Source organism: Capsicum annuum, chromosome 12, assembly GCF_002878395.1.
Source record: "Capsicum annuum cultivar UCD-10X-F1 chromosome 12, UCD10Xv1.1, whole genome shotgun sequence".
Lineage (NCBI taxonomy): Eukaryota > Viridiplantae > Streptophyta > Magnoliopsida > Solanales > Solanaceae > Capsicum > Capsicum annuum.
This window is the reverse complement of record NC_061122.1, coordinates 223,164,687-223,188,885: the sequence shown is the minus strand read 5'-3', so window position 1 is coordinate 223,188,885 and position 24,199 is coordinate 223,164,687. Positions and strand designations below refer to the sequence as shown.

Below are 24,199 nucleotides of genomic sequence, written 5' to 3'. Positions count from 1 at the left end.
ACTGTAAACTCTCTCTTCAGCTCACTGAACAACAACTAAAAAAATATGTAACAATGGGAATATCAATACGATCAATGCGCTCCTCTAAATCTCTATGATCGTCGCTTTGATACCATGTTGAAATTCAGTAAACACACCTCTCAAATCTCAGACAAATTCTACATGATTGGAGTATTGCTTGAGAAGATGTGAAGAGAATGGAAATTTTATTGAATTAAGTTAGTTACAATGAGATCATTAGATGATATATTCATAGACTCACTCACATGATCCTCACATGACCTTCTAGAATCTTCCTAACTAACTTTTTAACAACTTGAGCTGCCATTAGCCACTAACTAACAACTAACTAACTGTTATAGGCAGTGGAACAGTAAAGTGCTTATTTGATCACTTATTTAATCAATGTAACAGTGACCAGCTAACTCTTTGCATCTTTACAGAAACTGTTTCAGTGTCATTATGATATGATGTGCGTCCATAAGAGTCGAAGGATCATTGCTTTTCAAAATATTAGAGACTAGTGAAACTAAGTCATCAATTAGCTTCCACGACTTGAGGATGATCTGTGCTTCGCATTTGACCCACAAGTTCCACGCTCTTGTCAATCTGGATACCACAGTCTATTAATGTGTGCTTTGATTGGAGCCGTTTTCCCCTATAAATTAGTCGTTGCTCTGCTATGGGTATTTATAGTGAATGAATTCCACTGGGTCCATAAAATCTACATGGATAACCAGTATGTTGTCTCTGGGAAACAACTGGACAAGTAACTGAATCTGAGTTCGGGAGGGAAGGAGAGTTTGATCTTCAGGAGAAGTGATCTTAGTGAACCCTACTATCGCCCGTAATGTACTCCAGAAAAAATTATACAACTGATCATCAAGCCCAGCAGCCCCTTTGAGAAGCTTACAAAACTCTGATACTAGCGCTGCTACTAGAAATTACCACTATTGCAACGGACCTTTTGGCAATGGTTCCAAAAGCTTGTTATAGAGCACCGTTGCAAAAAAAAATTATTCTACTAAAACTATTTTGTGCTATAACCGTTGCTATTGTTGGATAACCGTTACAATAGCAACGGTTGATTGAACCGTTGCCATAAAAATACCTATGACAACACTTTTATTGACCAAAAAGGCTATTGCATCGGTTGTGTGATTTATTGCCTCCCAATTTTTTACTCTCATCTCATATTACCGCCAAAAACTAAAAAAAAATATATACTCATAAAAATTAAATAAATTTATAAGAAAAAAATTAAATAAATTTATAAGGAAATTTCAATGGCTGAATCTCTAGCCGCCACCAGTGGTTCTCGTGAAAATCGCCACCGGTACTACGGTCTTACCACAATAGCACCACCGGTACTACGGTCTTACCACTATCACCATCTGTACTACGGTCTTACCACATTCGCCACCGGGTACTATGCTCCGACCACAATCGCACCGGTACTACGCTCTGACCACAATCGACCAAGTGCTCCGACCACAAAATCGACCACCAGTGCGTGAAATCGACCACCAGTGCGTGTTCCGACCACAAATCAGCTTCTCCATAGCTCCGACAACCACTTCGATTTCAACTCTCGAGTTTGCACTTCAATTTTGGAGCAAATTTTGGGTTTTTTCTTTAATTTCGTGATTTTAAGGTAATTTTGACATAATTTCAGCTCTCCACTGCTTCACTTTGATTGCTGACCTAATATTTGGGGATTTTGGTCTTGATTTAACTGACGTGTCTATTGCGGAAGTTTATTTGGATTTGCCCCTTGTTGTGTAATTGTAGTTGTTTTTTGCCTGGTGAATTGGTGATCAATGTGGTGTCAAATTCATCCAGTGGAGTGACTTACATTGTCATCTCCACTGCCTGAGGTCTAATTGCCTTTTTAACAAGTTTATATTGAGCCCTACCAAGTATCGCGATGCAGTTTTGACCAACTGATAAATTAGCTTGATTCCTTTTCTTCTTTTGGAATTTTATATTACTTGGTTTCTCTTGAGCGACACAACGAAGATTAGCATAAATCATTAGGCCTTGTATTAGGGTGTCCACAAACTGAGAAATGGCCTAAGTTTACCATCTACATTCCTTCATCAGGTTTTCTTTTGTTGCCCACTTAAAAACTCTTTCATAGCTGTTTTTTTGTCTTAGTTTTGTTAGTGTCTGAATGTTTGGGAGAGTGACAGAGATTTCTGTGTTGATATGTTGTGTAGTTGCTGCTATTCTCATTACTAGTTAGTGTCTGAATGTTTGGGAGTTACACAGCTGAAATGTTGTGTGCTGATAAACAGACTTGTGTACGAATAACATGCACAATCAATTATTAGCCGAATTGACAAAAAATTTGCTTTGCCGCTTTGCCTAAAAAATACTAAGAACTATGCCTCAACGGCAAGCTAGATGGATTGGGTGGCCGGATATATGAATCCTCAATGCCCATTAGCTCGATCTTAGCCAGTTTCATTCCTATAAACTAGATCACTTAGTTTGTTGTATGAGGACTTTTCTCATTTTTTATTTATGAAGTCAAGCTGTTCTTTTGTATGAGTTCCAATTTATTCTTTAGTGTCTAGATTTAAACTTCATGGTTGGATAGAAGTGGTAGGAAAAAGAGGTCCCTAGATTCTTGTGAATATAAACTTGAGAATAAATTAGCAAAGAACAGGTTTTTTCCTTTTACATCTTGATATAAACTTGAAGAATGGTGTTTCTGTGAATCCACGAGACATAATTACATGTCGTGAACTTGCCTGAGTTGATAATGACAAACAAGATACGGATATCAAAAAAGTAATGACAAACAAGATAACAATTTGAAAAGTTTTCTGGCATTCCATATTGCTGATTTAGTAATGGTTTGGCAATGACATGAAGCTAATCAGGAAAAAAGTGCATTGCGGACTTGACATGTCAATTGACATAAACGACTAACTTGAGTGGGTAGCTGTAATAGATCGATCAGTAGACAAATGTAGAGGCTTGACTTGACTGGTTAGTTGATGTGATCTGATAATATTAGCCCTAGACAGATGCTGACTCTCTCCCTTGATAGGTTATCCAATATGGTCAGAAAATCTGGCGTTGCATTGGGCTCGGGGAATAGACAAAAGTAGGTGCACTATGCAAAGAAAGAAAACTTGATGAGTCAGGTAGCATATAGGGCTGTCGTTTACAGGGGAACTACTGAATGAGTAGAGGATCAACTTTGATACCAAATGAAAGGTCTAAGTATTCCTTTTTCTATAGGCACAAAAACTATCATCTAAGAATACAATGGTCACTTAAAACTCTTTCATAACTGTTTTTTTTTTTTTTTGTCTTAGTTTTTTAGTGTCTGGATGAGATCAAAGTTGCAACCAATTTGATGATAACAACTCTAGAAGTTGATTCTAGGACTAGAATATGGATAGATTAGGGATGACCATATTTTTCTTATGGCATAAAACATTTGGTTGAGAACTTTTTTCTCCAGAACTAGTTCATTCTCAAAATAGTATACAAGGTGGCCAAGAAATCCTGAGAGCAATGATGTAGATGAGATAGCTTTTGTTGGTCCACGTGGTGAAATTGTTACACAAATTAGAAACTTTTCCTCTTGATCCATTGCTCACTCCAAAATTTTCATCTCATTTACATCACATTTTCTAAACTACATCCATTGACACATTATAATTGTACTTTAAAAAATGCTTGAAACGTCAAAGCAAAAACTGCCTCAATTAAGCCAACTGCATTATTGTTCATAGAAGCCATTTTTTTCTTTTACTATTTTTATTGTTCTTGTATTATTTGGACGAATGCATAGAAAGCCCAACATTTTAACTTGGAAAATTATATTGTTTGCAACATCCTATTCATATTCTTCTGATACTAAGCATTCTGTGGATTCTTTAGTAATTTTCGGGCATCATCTTTCTCGATGCATTACGAAATCATTTCCAGTTGCTCTTCAGAAGATTCTTTCTACTCCTTAAAGCAACAGCTGAAACTAATACTCTCCAGTTGTTTTTTATGTGTCCACATAGGTATGACAATCCACCATAAGATTATTTGAACAAAACCTCAATGATAGGCTAGATGGAATGCAGACTATTTCAAGATATTAGCATGTAGGAAATACCTGCATCAGTTTCGCTGCTTTGTCGCCCTCAAAATTTTCTGGATAAACAGATGCATAAATCATCATCAAGCGTAGCTTATTTTCACCTGCAGTATCCTGCATGCAGCAAAGTTGTTAGTAAGACCACACCTGGCAGTGGAAATCACGACGAGTTTGAATACATATTCCGAGCCAACACAAAAATTATCACCTGCTTCGTCCTTAGAAATTGGATAACTTCCTTTGTTCCTGCATCGCCAAAGACAAGATCCTGTTCTAGCTGTCTAAGTTCCCTAAGACCCGTTTCTCGGATAACTTTATTAAGCGCACCTGCAATCTAATCAATCAAGTAATGAAATGAACTTCAGCTTTATTGCAGGTTAGGTTCATCACGTTGTCAAATTCAATTGGTTTTAAGTAACCAAAGAATAACTATATGGACATTAACATGGTAAGACCAATGATTCTAGGACTAGAATATTTGTAGAATTTGATGATAAGCTCACCTGCATCCATATTCTGTTTTTTTGTCTTAGTTTTGTTAGTGTCTGAATGCAGTTCTGGAAAACAACTGCTGAGTTTACCAAATATGAAGTCTACTGTGCCATAGATATTGCATTCTCTGTAGAATTGTCGATTGGAGTGTGGGTAGAGTGTGTCTTGGTACGCATCGAATTTGCAGTGATAAAAGACTGAGAGATCAGCAGTTGACATTAGGGCCATTGCTTGGTGCTTTGTTGCACCTGCTGTGTTGCGGAACCCCATGTCAGAAGCGATAAATCCCTGACCAAACACAGTTGTGTAGGAAAGATAAAGGGCAAAACAATCAGACAACTCCAATTTGAAGCAAAAAGCAAGAGCTAAGGGAGTAGAAAAAATATAATACTGAGAGGAGAAACATGTGGTCTTAGTTCATATTTTAGCCAAGATGAAAATATTAGGTGATTTTCTTTTATCTGTCTAAGCTTTGGCGAACAAAGTTCCGTGTGGGAGGTTGTGAGCATCTCATAGAAAACTTATTTAGAAAACTTGCAGAGGCTCAGATTGTAACAATCAGTACCATTCTAGCATCATTCTTCTTGGAATGGTATAATGTGTAATGGTGGTAATGTTGCTGCAGTTGTTCTTGACAACTTGGGTTTATCTGCAGATGCAGATTTGACTGTTTTTGCTAACCTCACAATGCTAGTGAAACTCTCTATGGACATAGATGAGGAACATTTACAGAACAATGAAATATTAGTTGTAAATCAATGTCAATTTTACAATTTTGTCCATTATTTTGCAAGTTTTGATTTTTAAATATGTTGTCATTCAAGTGCTAATTGAGCTTATTTATTATTCTCTTTTTATAGATCCTAGTAATACCAAAAATCAAATATAAAAGCCGCCTGCTCCTTCCACTCCGGGAAAACCGCACTTTGAGCATTCTAGTGCAGCAATGGCGCCAGTTATGCAAAGCTCGCAGCCATGGGTCGAGAAATACCGACCAAAGCAAGTGAAGGACGTAGCTCACCAGGATGAGGTCGTTCGAGTCCTCACCAACACTCTCGAAACCTCTAACTGCCCCCATATGCTGTTTTATGGTCCACCTGGAACTGGAAAGACCACCACTGCTCTTGCCATTGCCCATCAGCTTTTCGGACCTGAGCTGTATAAGTCGAGGGTATTGGAGCTAAATGCTAGTGATGACCGTGGTATCAATGTAGTTCGCACAAAAATTAAGAACTTTGCTGCTGTTGCTGTAGGCTCTAGTAGGCAAGGTGGTTATCCCTGTCCACCTTTTAAGATCATAATCCTTGATGAAGCAGATTCGATGACTCAAGATGCTCAAAATGCCTTGCGACGTACTATGGAGACATATTCAAAAGTTACGAGATTCTTCTTCATTTGTAATTACATCAGCAGAATCATAGAGCCACTCGCTTCCAGATGTGCGAAGTTTAGATTCAAGACACTTACAGAAGAAATAATGGGCAGCCGAATATTGCATATTTGTAAAGAGGAAGGTCTTAATCTAGATTCAGAGGCTCTTTCTACCCTCAGTTCCATTTCTCAAGGTGATCTGCGAAGGGCTATAACATACTTACAAAGTGCTGCTCGGTTATTTGGATCTTCAATATCAGCAAAGGACCTAATTAGTGTGTAATCCCAAATGAAGTTGTTCAGGCCATATTCTCAGCTTGCAGAAGTGGTAATTTTGACTTGGCAAACAAAGAAGTGAACAATGTCATTGCAGAAGGATATCCTGTTTCCCAGATGCTGTCTCAGTTGTATGATATAGTAGTTGATGCAGACGACATTTCTGATGAACAGAAAGCAAGAATATGCAAGAAATTTGCTGAAGCAGACAAGTGTCTTGTTGATGGAGCTGATGAGTATTTGCAACTTTTGAATGTTGCAAGCAGCACAATGCAAGCGCTTAGCAACATGCCACCGGACATGGTATAGTAAAAGTTAGATGGCTACGTGGATAATGTTGAATTCGTATTTCCTTATCAACTCTTGGGAAATGTTAATCGACATGTCATTTCCTTTTTAGGAAATTTCTTGTTATGGTTTGCTTTCTAGTCCTGGTTATTTCCTTGCATCATTTATATGCATCACATTAACCTATTGTTCAATTAGATTATTTTTGGCCAGAACAAAAAGTGTTATGGCCCTGAAAAAACTTCTTGCGCAATTCATAACTTCTTCACAAGTGAGGTGAGATACTTGTTTTATTTTGAATAGTGGGTTGCCCTTTTTTTGGTTGAAGTAGCCATTACTTCGGTTGTTGTCAGTTTAAACAAAATTGTATGGCTGCATATTTGCATTAAAAAAAAAATATCTCCTTTTATAGGTGTCCAAAATGAAGGAGATAAAGAAATTGACCTTATCTACTTGAAAAGATTTTTGAATTGTTGATAGATGCTTTAATATCGATCTTTTTGATATTGAATTTAGTGAAAATTATCGCCACTCGAACTTGATACAATATGGGAAACTAATGATATTTGACTACATTTTGCTTTTGGGTTTAGATTACTAGTTGCATAAAATTTTAATTTGGATTATTATATTAATGAAAGATTTTATTGTGATGTGTATCTATAATCTATATCTATAATATATTTACAAGTGTGAAGACACCTTAGAAAAGTAATTTGAACTTTTTGCCCTTCATTAAAACACTTTACAATTGACAAGATCGTCTTTGCACTTTTTTTTCTCCAATTATTATTTAATTATATATATAATTTTGAATCCTAAAATATATGGGTTAGGATTTTAAAATATGGTAAAGGATTAGGACTTGAAAATATGATAAGTTTTTTTTCTTAAATTAGGACTAGGTTTAATTTTCAACTTATATTCTTAATTAGGGATTTGAAATCCACTAAATTTTGAATAAAGTGATAGTTTACTGTACTTTAATAGTATCGGCACTTTAACAATATTGTTTTAAATTTACAGCAATGCATGTAAGCTTAATTTAATTATTTTTATGTTATTTAAGTAATCAAGATATAAAGAAATACTATACCTATTTTAACTCAACAGGAACTAATATTTTACAATTCTAAATTAATTTAAATATTACCTAATGTAACTACTTATTAATGTGTAGTAAATATGTCTCCAATAATTCTATTTAACTAATATTTTGCAAATAATTTTTAAGTCCGTTTATTTCTACTTCCTCTTATCTCTTCTTATTACGTCTCTTTTCTTCTTGTTGTTTGTCTTTTTATTTAGGTTATGTGCAGAAAAATCAAATGTGAGATATCTTCATCTCTTTTCTTCAAAGTATTAACCTTCGCTTCAACAAGAATGGTTGTGATTTTATTCGTTATGTTTTCTTCAATCATTGTAATTGTCATTTGCTAGGTTAGTATGTTATTCCTTCTCTCTTTTTTTGAGTTATTTTTTCTTTTCTATTGGTTGTCGTGGCTTATTATTTTTTCTTTAGATTGGGAGTGATTTTAAGTTTAACACGTCATGCATTATTATATCTGTTTTGTTTGTGAATTTTGATTTCTAGGTTTGATATTCTCGTATGTTCGAATCTAACAACGTAATTATTTTTCTCATATATATATTTGCTTACGATAAAATATCTGTTTTGAACTTTTTGTACTTCATTAAAAACCTTCGTAATAGATAAAATCGTTTAATTTTAAATAATCAAAAGTTACATGTGCGAGGTACGTGCAGCTAAACTAGATATATATATAAATATATATCTATAATCTATAATCTAATCTATATCTATAATCTATATAATATACTAAAAGTGTGAAGACCTTTGGAAAAGTGATTTGAACTTTTTATCCTTCATTAAAAGATTTTTTTTTTTAGACAAAATTGTCTTTTCACTATTTTTTAAATTTATTATTTAATTTTATTATAATATTAACTAGACTTCCTAAAATATGTGGAACTCCTAAAATATATATGGTAGAAGAATTAATTAATATTTTTCTTTCAATTAGACTTCCTAAAATATATGAGATTCCTAAAATATATGATAGGAAAATTAATTAATATTGATTGTGATTCTACTTTGTGTTTTGCGCAGAAATACTAGCAATCTACATGATACTTGTGTTTTGTTTTGTACAGAGATAATAGCAATCTACATAATATTTGTGTTCTATTTTGTGCAGAAATAGGAATAATCTGCGTGGTACTTGTTTTAGTTTTGGTTCTCTTTTGGGGTGCGAGAAAAAGATTGATACTCATCTAACTTGATTCGATTGCATCAATGCTTGATTTTCTAATCCTCAACTTCTTCACTGTTTTTTTCATCATAATAGAATTCAACATGTGTGTATATATATATCTTCTTTGTTTTCATTCAAATCATTCTTTGGGGTTAAAATTTTTGCTCAGGCAAGAATTAGTTGGATCAAAATCGAAACTTTGTGATCACTATTATATTATTTTTTATAGTTTACAGGTCGTAGATAAATGTTGGTTGACTTTGAAGAATTTCTTGTGTAAAGGTTAGGTTTAATTGTATTGTTTTGATCTTTATTACCTTATTATTTTATTTTAATTTATAGATGCTAGATGAATGTTGGTCGGTTTTGAAAATCTTTTTTAGGTAAAGGTTATGTTTAATTGTATTATCGTAATATCTCTATTAGTTTGTTATTTTGTGGTAGTTTACAGTTCGTAGATGAATCTCGATCGGGTTTGAGAAATTTTTGTGTGTAAAATTTAAGTTTAATTGTATTGTTTTGATATCACTTTTATCGTATTATTTTGTTGCAGTTTATAGGTGATAGATAAATGTTAAATGTTAGTCGGCTTTGAGGAATTTTTTTATGTAAAGGATAGGTTTAGTTGTATTATTTTGATATCTCTATTATCGTATTATTTTGTTATTGTTTACAAGTGGTAGATGAGTGTCGGACGACTTTGAAAATTTTTTTGTGTATAAAGATTAGATTTAATTGTATTATGATATCTCTCTTATTGTATTGTTTTGTTACAATTTACAGATGGTAGATAATTATCGATCAACTTTTAAAAATATTTTTGGTAAAGATTAGGTTTAATAAATAAATTCTCCATCTTTACATACTCAAAAAATATTAAATTTAATTATTATATTCATCTTTATTATTTAAACAAATATCTTATTTAATGTAATGTTTGAACTTATTAAAGTGAGGTACACGCACAAGACGCGTACACCTAAACTAGTATATATAAAAATTCTTCATTGCAATAGGTGACAAAAATCGTTGCAATAGGTGTCAAAAAGCATCGCAATAGATAGTTAAAAGTCATTGCAAAAGATCAATAAGTGTTGTAGTAGATATTCGAAAATTATTACAATAGGATTATTGCAACGTTTTCCTGTCGTTGCAATAGACAATAGACAATATGAAGCGTCTCAATAGGAGTTAAACTGTTGCAATAGGTCCATCTATTGCAACGGTTGTTGAAACCATCGCAAAAGTCGTTGCGGTAGCTCTCTCGCAACGCTCACATATGCAACACCTATCAAACCGTTGCAGTAGCTTTATCGCAATGATTTTTGTATCTATCGCAATGATTTTTGAACCGTTCCCATAGGGTGTACATAGGTACAGGCAACACAATAAATGAATTGACAAATGCACAGATGGACTCATCTGCAATAAATTTCTTCGCATTATCTGGAGACATATAAAGCATTATCAAAGCTGCAGGAGCTGACGAGGAGACGAACAATTCCATGTGTTCACATGCTTCTTTAATATTATCCTACAGAGTCATAGTTGTGAACTGTACAAACAACATTATTATATGATCCGAGTCTTAAGGAAAACAAACATTGCTTTTCAAAATGTTGGAGATCAATCAGATTAAGTCACGTATGAGTTGCCATGACTTAGGATGATATGTGCTTGAGATTGAACCGAGTAGATGCATAGTCGCATCCTGCCATAGAACTCCAATTTTTGTTCTGATTGGAGCTATTTTCCTTAGTAAACTAGCCGTTGAACATCTGCAGGTATATCAGTGATACGGGACAAATGGTCATCTTATCTTTTGATGACATCTTTGGAGGCCAACACATAGAGGCTCAAGACTTGGTTACCTTGAGGATACGAGAAGATGCTCGGAGGACCCATTTTGAGCCTACCATTGAGCCTACCATACATCAAGGAAGATTGTTTGGAGCATTGAAGACTTGAGGACTCACGGATTTGGACACTTAATGGCTCACGGTTTTGGGTCATCTTCATTGAAGACATTTTAGTCACTTCACTTTGCCCAAAATGCACTCCATGGTCGCCCCTATCTTTAAGAGTAGTGTAGTCATTTTGTCCCTTTTTGTAATATACTATAAATAGGACATTTTAGGTCTTCTCTTATTAGTTGTTTTAATGATGAAATATGAGACATTGAAAATCCTCTCTCTTGAGAGTAGACCATCTTAGTGTAGTTCTTAGTTAGGGCTTGGATTAGTCTTTGTAGTTTAGGGCTTGGAAAAGCCAATATTGTTCTTTGCTTGTAAATAGTGGATCTTGAGGCGAGTTGATTCCCTTGGCGGTCACCGTAAGAGTGTGGTGTTGTTGTTACATTCATTAGAGGTTTTTAAGTTTAATATACTCTTTAGTTCCTAATCTTTGTCATAATCTATGTCTCACTATCTATCTTTACCTTTCTTGCAATTGTGTTAGTGTTTGTATCTTGTAATCATTTGTTCTTGTTGAATCCGAATCTTGTGTTCATTTTGTTCATCTTGTTCTTGTTGTATTGTTGCTGTTTTGGTGTTAAAACACCTTGTAAACTCGTGATACTTGTGTTGTTGTTGGCCGAAACTAGTACTCAAAGGGGTCCTCGGGTTGCTCTCAATTTGTGGACTATTTTGTGTAGTTTGTTGTGCCTTCCTTGGTCTTTATTGTATCATTTGGTATCAGAGCATGGCTTGGTCTTGTTCCCATAAGATCAATCTTGGGCTCGTAAACTTGAAAATAAAAAAAAAAGTGTTAGAAAACTGAAAAATAAAAAAGAAGCAAATCTATCCATTTTTATGTCTTGGATGAAATTGAGTTGTTGTAGTTGTCTTGGTCGAGTTTGAGTCTAGATCTAGGTGTATTTTTACTTGTTTTGTTGTTTCTTGTGTTAGATTCTTTCTTCACTAACACCATTGAGTCAAGATCCAAGTTGAGCTTGAACGATTCTTGTTGGTATTGTTGTTGCAGTTCCAAACTTGAACATTGTTGGTGCGTTTTGGTATTGTTGTGGACTGAAATTTGAAAGGTGTGGTTTGAACTCGTGTTGTTGGTATTTTTTTGTGGGTTTTATGTTTGAAAAAGGTGTTGTTGGTTCTTGGAGCTCAACATGAGACTTGGTATTCAAACTCCTATTGAATGTTCTTGTTGTTCTAGACCAATATTCATGTATAGTTACAAGAAGACTCTTTAATAGTGTTGTTTGATCCAAACCTAAGTAGTGGGGAGAGAAGCCCTTGTGTTTGTCTTGTAACTAGACCCCAAAAATCTACCAAAAAGGAAGGGAGACAAAAGATTTACCAAAAAGACTAGTTACCAAAAGAAAGAAAGACCACTTTCCTAAGTGTCCAAAAGAGGAAAAGTTCACCAACCCTCAAAAAGGTGTCTTGCCTAAAAGGTGTAAGATAAGTCAAACCTTTTTGAAAGGTGAAAAGGGCTCCAGTCTTGTTGTTGTCTTCTCCAAGGGCGGGTAAACCACTTCAAGAATTGAAATTCAAACCAAAATTTTAAAGTTGTGAAAAATAAGAACCTTTCAAAAACCGCAACCAGTCGTAGACTGCCACATCACCAAATTCCATACAATACCAAAACTTTTGGATCAAAATCTTGGATTCTTAGTTTCTTGTTGTTAATTCTTAGTTTTATTTTGTTGATTCTTATACTAATTGGCAACTAGTAAATACCTACTAAGTTGTAAATTAGTTTTTGAATCTGTTTCTTTCATGTCTTCGATATTTGTGTGCTTTTTTCATTTTTTACTCGTAGTAACTTCTTCGTTTCAAGTTCGTAAGTAAATTTTATTTTTGTGTCTTGAGTCGATCAAACAAGAATCCGTTTTGGCCGCCAAGTAGAATTGACATCCTATTGACTACCAGAGTATAAGCAACTTTCAATATTCGCCGCTCCAATTGTGGGAATCACAAAGGTGAGTGTATACGAGTGTTGGTGAGAAGCTTTACTACTAATCTTGTTTGTTCATTGTGTAGGTACAAAGGTGATATAAAGGGAACATGTCTTCGATAACCAGGGATTATTGTGGCTACGACATGGGAGGCTATGATTGTAATAAAGGTTTTTATGGCTACGAAGTTGAGGGAGATTGTGGAGGCTATGAAAATAACCATGATCAAAACATGGGCAGATTTGGGAGTTACGGTTTTGAGGGAGAAAATGAGGTGAATGAAGTGCCTAGTGCTTATGGTGAATTTAGAGATAACGTGGGACCTCGCGATGGATCTTATGATGACATTGGGGCATGTGAGGAGTCTTACACTTCTCACTTCTTAACCTAGATTTGGTGTTAGGTATAATCCTTTCATTCTCAAAGCTTATAGAGCTATGATGAGATTACACGTGAGGAGTGTGAAGATTCATATTCTCCACCTTGTAGTACTTCTTATCAAGGTCGATATAGTGTGAATGGTTATACTAGCTCTAGTGGAGGTTGTCCAACGAGAAGAAGAGGGTATACATCTCCAAAACTGAGGGGTACTCGTGTGCCTTACAATGTTGATCCGAGAAGGAGCGTACACTCTGGAAAGGTGACCATTTGTGGGATACCAGACTGCCTCATTGTGTTAAATGATAGGTACTATAGGAACTACATCCTTCCATCCATGGTTGACTACTTGGGATTTTTTCAAAAGCTTTTACCTGTTCCATACTCCTTGAACGGGTTTAAGGTTACCGAGAGGGTAAAGGTTGTCTTTTCCCAAATTAAATACCATGAGGAGATGTGGTGCGATATTCTTTCCTTGACTTATGGTCATGTATGCTTAGGTGTCGATTGGTTTGCACAACACAAGGTTCCAAATGTACAAGTTGGCGTAATATTGTAAGAGACCGATAGGGAAACCACCTCGTAACGTACATTCTGCCCGGGCCGCAAAGAAAAGTGTTCACCTACTCCAATCTGAATGATGAAGAGAGACAAAAGATTGAGAGGAGTAAGGGTGTTCAAGGTGGTAATATGAGAGTGAAAAAATGAGAGGTTGTGTGGAGCGAAGTGAGGGAATTACCACTAAACCGTGCTAATGATGTTTGTTCTTCTATTTCTAAGGACATTTGTGTAAGTACCAATATGGCAAGTGAAAGAGAGCAAGAACGAAGAGAAGTTTCTGCCCAAGCTTGTGGAGGACCTTCACACCATGGCAAAGAGGAATCTACTCAAGATCTTCAAGGTAAAATAGCTAACTCTTGCACTTTGGCGTGTGTGAATGATAATTGTGTGGCTAGTATCCCATTGAGTATGAGTTGTAGCTTACTTACTTGTGGGTCTAATGATTCCTTGCCTCTTGTTGATAATGTACATGTTGTGAGTGTGGATACACTAGTTGATCCTATTGATGACGAAATTGACTCTTCTTGTAAGGGCAATTTATGACCACCTAGTGTTGAACCCAATATGCTGAACGAAAGTACATCATCTTATGTAATTGGTATTGATCAACTTATGTGTGAAACTTGCCCGCCACTTGAGTTTATGTGTGATGTTCTTAATAGAACTCAAGTGAGTGAAGTATTTGAAAATGTTGGTCAATAAAATGGGAGTAAACCCGAGAGCTATTCTTGGGATAATCTTGTGCTTGGAATCTCTTTGAAACTTGATATTGATCTTTTAGAGAGTGATGAACGTGTTTGTTCTGAATTTTTCCGTGAAATAGATCATGATCTCTTTAGGTATAATGTCTTGTTTGAAGACGATATAAACACTCCTAATAGACCTAGTGGTGAAAATGATGGTATAGCTTTCCTTGGAAGCTATAGCCTATATGCTAACCCACTATGGTGTCACAACGTTTCTCCTAAAGATAGAAATCTCTTTTTGGAAGATCAGAGTACTCTTAAGGGCAAGGAATGTGTGGTATTGGAAACTACTTTTCCTTCTACTTTGAGAGACTTTATTGTTGAGAGTACTCATGGTGATGATTGGGAAACTAGTAGTGAGTACACACATGAGGACACCTTAGTAGAAGTCAACTTGAGTGATACCTTTCTCTACTCTCTATTTTCTTTGGATTATATGTATGCTATTGTAGAGCGTATGACGTTTAGTTTGGGTGGAGACCACGGGAAAAGGGAGTGTTGTCTAGACCCGCGTCTATGGCCACTCTTCCCGTTTGACCCCGGTGCCAAATATAGAAATGGTGATGTTGGTGCACCCAACTTGTTGCTTAGTTTACATGACAAGCAAAGTGTCACTCTTGGTGAAACCCATAACCAAATCCTTCGTACATATTTCATTGAGTTTTTAATATTTCATTCAAAGGATCCTTGGTTATATTGCAAATATGTGCAACCTTGGCATGTTGAGATGATTTGTTGTACTAACCCTACCCCTCATGCCATGAGGAGTTTGTATTTGTTTTTCCTCTCTTCGGTTTTGCAAGGTTTGGATTCGAGGCCGAATCCTTTTCAAGAAGGGAAGGATGATACGAGACAAATGGCCATCTTATCTTTTGATGACATCTTTGGAGGCCAACACATAGAGGCTCAAGACTTGGTCACATCGAGGATACGAGAACATGCATGGAGGACCCGTTTTGATCCTACCACACATCAAGGCCGTGAGTGGAAGATTGCTTGGAGCATTGAAGACTTGAGGACTCACGGTTTTAGGTCATCTTCATTGAGGAAATTTCGGTCACTTCACTTTGCCAAAATGCACTCCATGGCCACCCCTATCATTAGTCATTTTGTCTCCTTTTGTAATATACTATAAATAGGACATTTTAGGTCTTCTCTTATTAGTTGTTTTAATGATGAAAATATGAGACATTGAAAATCCTCTCTCTTGAGAGTAGACCACCTTAGTGTATTTCTTAGTTAGGACTTGGATTAGCCATTGTAGTTTAGGGGTTGAAAAAGTCAATATTGTTCTTTGCTTAGGAACGATGGATCTTGAGGTGAGTTGATTCCCTTGACGGTCACCGTAAGAGTGTTGTTTTTGTTACATTTATTAGGGGTTTTTGAGTTTAATATACCCTTTAGCTCCTAATCTTTGTCATAATCTATGTCTCACTATCTATCTTTACCTTTCTTACAATTGTGTTAGTGTTTGTATCTTGTAATCGTTTGTTCTTGTTGAATCCGAATCTTGTGTTCATTTTGTTCATCTTGTTCTTGTTGTATTGTTGCTGTTTGGTGTTAAAACACCTTGTAAACTCGTGATATTGTTTTGTTGTTGTTGGCCGAAACTGGCACTCAAAGGAGTCTTCGGGTTGCTCTCAATTGGTGGACTATTTTGTGTAGTTTGTTGTGCCTTCCGTGATCTTTCTTGTATCAACCAGTGATCAACATGACTTCCATCGACTCAGTAGAATGGGCTCAGATAACTTGGCTTTTGCCTCTGGAAACGATCGAATAATGAACTGAATGCCCATTATGCTTTCACATTCTGATACGGCAGGACCAAGAAGAAACTTGATCAAGCCAGATGGTGGAGCTACAGAGGTTATAGACGGCTTCCATCATGGTGAAATTTGTAAAGGGTTTTGTGATGATGAAACGTAGGGGGTCCACCAAGTATCATGGGAACAGTTCCCTTCACAAACAGACACAGTATTACAGTTATAAAAGGTCAATGCAAAAAGTAAAATGCACATTGTGTTTACGTGGAAACCTCCTTTCTCAATGGAGGAAATAACACGAACTGTTTCACAAGATTTCCCTACTTCTTCACTAAGCTTCAAGCTACAAAGTGATTACAGACTTCAATAATCACAAGGATTAAACTCTTAATCCTTACCTCTTGTAACAACTCTGTTACAAGACTGATGTAGTATCTCTTCCACATCCCTTGTCGACTAACTGTAGCCAACAGTCTTAAGTAACTCTAGCTAGGAAAGACATCAAACAAAATGAGAAGAAACTTGACCAAATACAAAGTGACTCGACCAGTTAACTCTAATTGACACGACTTAAACTAAGACTCAGACAGACTATTGATCTACTATTCTTTATAATTCAGGAGTAGTTTTACAATGTAAGAGTAAAAACTGCAAGACTCAGAACACAATAAAACTTAGTCAGCACTCGATCAGGTCCCTTGTTAAAGTATTAACAATGTTCTTGTAGAATGGCTTTTTCTTAGAAGATAATCTTGTGCTCAGTTGTCATCTTTTAAAGTCAACTTCCAATGGGACTTGGTCCCATAGATACTGAATTTTGCAGCCAATCAGGTCCTTCATGGTATTGTTTGTAAATCATCAAAACGCCAATAGTACAATATGTGATACGCTTAAACCCTCAAAAATTTAAGACAACATTCAATTTATATGACAAAATGGTAAATGGAAAAAGGTGATATTTGCCCCATTACTCTCACAATTAGGCCATAAATACCACTCGTCCTACATTTTTTTGATATATATTAACACTTATCATACAGCTTTGCACACATATTTGCCCTTAGGGTGTCAAGTCATATGTCCTTACTTTTATAATCCTATGTGGCATCAACGTCGTGCCACGTGGATATATTTTTCGTAATTAACAATTTACTCTACAATCAAATATTCTACCTCGACAGAGTACTATAAAAGTTTGAACCGAGTTATTTTTTGGGGGGATTAAACTAACAGGAGGTAGTGATTGTTGTATTTTGCAAAAACAAATACATAGAAGGGGATTTCGTCTGACCTTGAAATACAACACTTGACTGTAGAGTAAAAAATGGAGCAGGATTGAAGAAACAACAAGATCCTACTCCAAAGAAGACTATCAACTAACAAAAAAAAATTAATTTGGTGGGTAGAGTTTGTAAGTAGTACCTTATGGAATAGTCAGTAGTGAAAACATTAATTCGAATTCGTACACCATAGCATGGTAATTTACTAAGCGATACATACTTATTTACTTAACCATGTTTAAGTGATAAACTTTATATGTCCTCAGTAACCTTTAAAAACTTGTTTTTTAAGTTTTATGTTCTTCGTGTTAGAAGATTTCCCTTGTTATACATACGAAATCTGAAAATGTCATTTTCTTCAGTTCAATTCCATACTGGTCATAAGAGATCATTTTTTCGACAACAATCACTAGTTTATGCCTTTTGGCATAAAAATGAAATTTATACACCTATACAAAAGAAATCAATAAGAAGGAAACGTGTCATTGTTCAAAAATTTTCCATATCAGTGTTCAGAAGCCAGCCCGGCCTGACTAATCTGTTAGAATTTGGAGCTAAAGAGAAGGAAAAGATAAGGGGCAACAACTGCTTTTTCATTCGTACATTCATACATTCATACATATCAACATCTTACAAAAGACTACACTTATAGCTACATAAGTCTTACAAGATACACTTCGCATAATATCTTACAAGACAAACTATCTTACAAGACACACTTCACAAAATAAGGACTACCATTTGTTTTAAAAAACACTAAACATAATATTTCAAGAAACTATTAAACAAAAGACTATCTAGAAAAATCTCATATTTAACACTCCTCCTTGAGATTTTTCTTGGATACTCCCAACTTAGCCCTTAGAACTTCAAATTTCCCTTTAGGAATAGCCTTGGTCAAAATGTCTGCAATCTGCTGATCAGAGCTGCAATGAACAAGATTAACTTTGTCATCCTTCTCTACTTGCCTGATAATGTGAAACTTCACATTTTTATGCTTGCTACAACCATGATGCACTAGATTTTTGGCCATAAAAATTATTGACTTGTTGTCAACCTTAATGATAGTAGCTTCAATCTGATTTTTCTCTAGATCATGTAGAATTTTTCATAACCATAGAGCCTGATTAGTTGCACCAGCAACATCGATGTATTCTGCTTCTGCAGATTATTGAGCTACCACCTCTTGCTTCTTTGAATTCCATGAGAACATGCCTGAACTAAGTGTAAAAGCATATCTAGAAGTGCTTTTCATATCATCAACACTTCCTTGCCCAATCACTATCTGAATAACCCATCAATTGCCCTTGCTCTTCCCTTTTAAACTAAATACCATAACCAACAGTTCCCTTGATATAGCTCAGTGTTTGTTAGCAATACGAAGATAAACTTGACTTGGAGAATGCATAGACCTCGATAAAGACTTGCCGCAAATATGAGATCAAGTCTTGTTGCTGTCAAATATAGCAAACTACCAATTAGACTTCTGTAAATTGTTCGGTCATCCCTATCACCTCCTTCAAACTTCGAAATCTTTTCATTGGGACTAGTGGAGTTGATACAGGCTTACATCTCTCCATCTTGAACTTTTTAAGAATATCCCATGCATATTTTCTTTGAGAAATAAAGATTCCATCAGTAGCTTGATGAATCTCCATTCCTAGAAAGTAATTCATTTCACCCAAATCTGACATCTCAAACTTGGTCTCCATTTCTCGCTTGAACGGATTCACCATAGCTTCATTGCTTTCGGTTACCAGAAGATCATCAACCTAGAGTGATACCAAAAGCACATCTCCATCTTTAGCCTTCTTCACATATAAAGTGGCTTCATTTTTACTTCTATTGAATCCACAATGAATGAGATGATCATCAATCTTATTGTACCAGGATCGAGGATCCTATTTTAAACCATACAATGCCTTATGTAGTCTGTAAAATTTATCCTCCATTCCTACAACTTAAAAGCCTTCCGATTGGTCGATATAAATTTGTTCCTGTAATGGTCCATTTAAGAATGCCGACTTCACATCTAGATGATACAACTTCCAATTTGATTGAGATGCCAAAGAAAATAAAAGTCGTATTATATCATGTCTTGCAACAGGTGCAAATATGTCTCCATAATCCAGACCTGCAACTTGCGTGTAACCTTTCACAACAAGCCTTACTTTGTATTTATTAACTTAACCATATGGATTAACCTTTCACAACAAGCCTTAATTTGTATTTATTAACTTAACCATCTGGATTAAGTTTGGTTTTATAAACCCATTTCACTCTTATTACATTTCTGTCTTTGGATTTATCAACTAGCTTCTAAGTGTCATTCTTCTCTATCATACCAATCTCCTCCTTCATGGATTCAATCCAAACTTTATGTTTTGATGCTTCTTATAGGTATTGGATTCCAAGATTGCAACATTACATTTTTCATATATCTCGGAAAGGGACCTTGTCTTCAAAATTGGCGAATCAAGTGAGGATTCACCATCTGATTCTTCAGCTTCTTCCATAATTTCAAAGACAAATAATTGTGTTTTAGGTAGCAGATGCAAGTTTTGATAACCTGCATTTTCTTTCTCAACTTGCTTCTTATCCCAGTTCCAATAAGCATGCTCATCCACTACTACATTTTTTCTAATGGAAATATTTTTTGTTTGCAAGTTGAAAACTCTATAACCCTTGGTTTGTGACGAATAACCAATAAAGATCCCCAATTCACCTTTCGGTTCAAGATTGCTTCTTCTGATTGAGGGAACATGAGAATAGCATATCAAACCAAAGATTTTTAGGTGCTTGGCAGATGGTATTTTTCCACTCCATGCCTCAATAGGATTTTTATCACCCACGGCTTTATTTGGCAGCCTATTCAACAAATAAACTGAAGTAAAAACAGTTTCTTCCCAAAAACTTTGTGGTAGTTTCTTTTCAAGCAACAAACATTTAGCCATTTCAACTACCGTCCTATTTTTCCTCTCTGAAACTCCATTTTATTCTGTGAATAACTTACTGTTATCTTGTAATCAATCCCTGCATCTTCACAATACTTATTGAACTCATTTGAAGTATATTCACCTCCATTGTCTGACCTCAAAGACTTCAGCTTACAACCACTCTGTCTTTCAGCGAAAGCTTTAAACTTCTTGAAAACTGAAAATACTTGAGACTTGTTACTCAAAAAATATACCCAAGTCATACTTGTTAAGTCATTAATGAACAACACAAAATATTTGTTTTGAACTGAGGATGATGTCTTCAAAAGTCCACATGCATCAATGTGAACAAGTTTAAGTTTTTCAGTTGCCCTTCAGGTAGCACTTTTAGGAAATGCTTTCCGGTGAACCTTACCCATCTGACATGACCCACAAACTTCTTTAGATAGTGAGATCTTAGGTAAATCCTTAGTCAATCCCTTCTCATTCATAGATTTTAAAGTGGCATAGTTAAAATGTTGATATCTTCCGTGCCATAACCATGAATCGTCCAATCTTACAAAATTGGCACTATCAAACTTTTCATCTACTAGAAAGATCCTATCCACTATTTCTACTTTGTCAATCAAAGTATCATCAGTATAAAAAATCAAATAATGTTTTTCCTTAAAAAATAAAGAGTAACCTTTAGACATCATTTGGCCAACACTCAATAGGTTACATGCTAAAGAAGAAACATACAACATATTATGTATAAGATTTGTACCTTATTTAGTTTGAAAGGTAACCGAACCCATTCCATGTGCTTCGACTGTTACACCATTTCCCATCCTAACTTTAGCTTTACATGACTTGTCAAGTATATGAAACATGAGCTCATTATATAACATATGACTTGTACACCCACTGTCTAGGAACCATTTGGATTGGTTTGATTTGTTTTCTTCATGAGTAGCCATAAACAAGTTTTCTTCCTTTTCTGATTCTTCAGTAAAATTTGCCTGTTGAACATGGTGTTGTTATGGTTGATTCTTCTTTCTCCTGCAATTCTTCTCAATATGAACCATTTTCTACAAAATCTGTATTGATTTGATGGCTTTCCTTTGAACCAACAATCTTTTTCTTAATGATTGATTCTTTTACAGTGGAAACTTTCCTTTCTATGAAGATTCCATCCACGGCTTTCTCTTTGCTGCTTTATCTCCTTCCATCCTCCTATTGTCCTTCACAGGTTGCTTTTCTTTATACTTTGCTTAAAATGCCACTTCTGCTACTTCTTCATCTCTTATACTCGTTTTTTGTTCTTGGGCTTGCAACTTGATAATCAGCTCTGTGACGGATAAAGTCTTCAAATCACAAGATTCCTCTATTGCTGAAATCTTGAACTCAAACCTTGATGGTAAGCTTATCATCATTTTCACCACCACCTTTGAATCTGGAAAAGTTTCACCAAATAATATTTTCTTGTTTACAATTTTTAGAAGTTTGCGGAGTACTCTTTCACAATATCTTCTTCTTTCATCCTTAACATCTCAAATTCTCTTTTGAGAGTTAGGAGTTTGACAGTTTTCACTCTGTCACTTCCGTTAGAACTCCTCTTTAGCTTCTCTCATGCTTCTTTAGGTGTTTCACAAGCCATTATTCTTGTGAAAATCACATCTGAAATTGCTTAATGAAGACAAGTGAGAACCTTTGGTTTCTTATACTTTGAATCTTCATAATTATTCATTTGTGTAACAATCGGATTTCGTCCAAGTGGAGGGGGATCATTTTCACTTTCAACTGCTTCCCATAAACTTAGAGCTTTGAGATAAGCCTTCATCTTTATCACCCATATATGATAATTTTCTCATGTAAACATGGAGGGCCTGCACCCAAGAAGTTGTTGGATGCCATTGTACTATTGTTCAACTCTCTCAACTTAGAAGAACCGAAGAAAAACTTATCTTTAAGCCTTCACATATCCCTCAAGAAGAATTTCTCTTGATACCACTATTAGAATTTAGAGCTAAAGAGAAGGAAAAGATAAGGGGCGGCAACTGTTTTTTCATTCATACAATTCATACATATCAACATCCTACAAAAGACTACACTTATAGCTACATAAGTCTTACAATATACACTTCACATAATATCTTACAGGACACATTATCTTACAAGGCACACTTCACAAAATAAGGACTACAATTTATTTTTAAAAAAAATAAGCATAATATTGTCACAACCCGAGCCGAGGCCCTGGCCGCGACAGGCATCCCGAACCATAAAGGCTCGAGAGCTCTTTTCTAGCTGGCAATCATATGCATAATTCATAAACTATAAAATGTAGAAATACAAAATGGAAACATGGTCATCTGATTTCATCAGCTAAACAATAGGGCTCAAGTTCAATAAGACCCAAAAACCATCTAACACAAGTCTATAAAATCTCTACTAACAACTGAAAACAACATCTATCTGAAAACTGGGACAAGGCCCCCGGTTGGACCATAAACCAAGTCCAAATGAAAAAAATACATGAGATAAGGCATTTCAAAATAAGGGAGACTCACCAATACCAAACGTCCGACAATGATCTACTGCTTAGCGGGACCTCGGGACTAAGCCTCAGATCCTGAAATATAGGGGGTCCATATAAATATATTGGTACGCAGAGCAATCCAAAATAACATACTTTTATACAATATAAGTGAGAGCAATTCATAAAATATGTTTACATACAGTATATGAATACTTTGAAACATTTATTTGAAATTATGAACCACACTTTATTTTACTTCTGGGCTAGATGGTACACCCTATAAGTCTAGTACCACGGGCTATGTGGGTCTGCCATTAACTCGTCGGCCAAGCCCCCACATCCAAGTTTTCCACAAGGATAGGGGTCCTACATACTAGTCTAGTATACCAGTGTCTCAAGGATAAGTATACATTAGCATTAACCAATCATATCACCTAAATCGGCAAAACTCGGTTTCCAGCAATGAGCCCTTACACTCACGCCTTCTTCGGGTAACCATCTAACTCTCTTTAAGCCCATTTTTAACATTTTAAATCATGCATCTTTCTGAAAAGTGGTCTAATGTCTGAAAACTTTTTGTGGTCTAGTCTGGTCTAAGTTTATTATGGCATTTGTCTAATTTGGTATCGTCATACCAAGACTTGCAAGTCGAATAAGCCATACGGTATCATATTACAGTATTTTCATTCAAAATATGTTATTTGGACCACCCAAATCATTTAAACAGTACAAGAGAATTTATATTTCGAAATATATGAAAACTTATGCAAGATTCTCTCTTTTAATGCTTAAACATGTGGCGGTCAATTTCTTTGCAGCAACCCATGCAATTCTTTTAATCATCATCTTTAACATTTACAAATAAGAAAACACCTCTCTTCAATTCATAATCAATATCAAATCCTTAAACAATAGTAAAAATATTTATCTTATTTTTCTCAATATACAATTGAACAACCCGTAACATGTAAAATCAAGAGGTGCAATAACAAGAAAGGGAGTTTAATTATTCATGCTCTCAGTTCGAGTTTCAACACCAAAAATGCATATATACACACACACACACACACATACACGAGCATAATTCAATTTCAAGGGAAGTCCTCAAGACCAAAACAATATATATCATTATAAAGGGTTTCATAATTTGATTATTCAAAATAATTGTTCAAACCCTTGTTATAAACATCATGATATGCTTTCAAAAGCTTAGTAAAACAATAACTTATGTCCATGGATTTTTAGGACAGCCCCACGCACCTTTTTGATGGAAAGGAATTTGACTTATCT

The 24,199-nt window shown here is 35.4% G+C and overlaps 1 pseudogene; it reads left to right on the top strand.

The window, feature by feature from the left end:
- The first annotated feature begins 1,253 nt into the window (after positions 1 to 1,253).
- LOC107851346 lies at positions 1,254 to 6,679 on the top strand (annotated as a pseudogene).
- Positions 6,680 to 24,199: the final 17,520 nt, after the last annotated feature.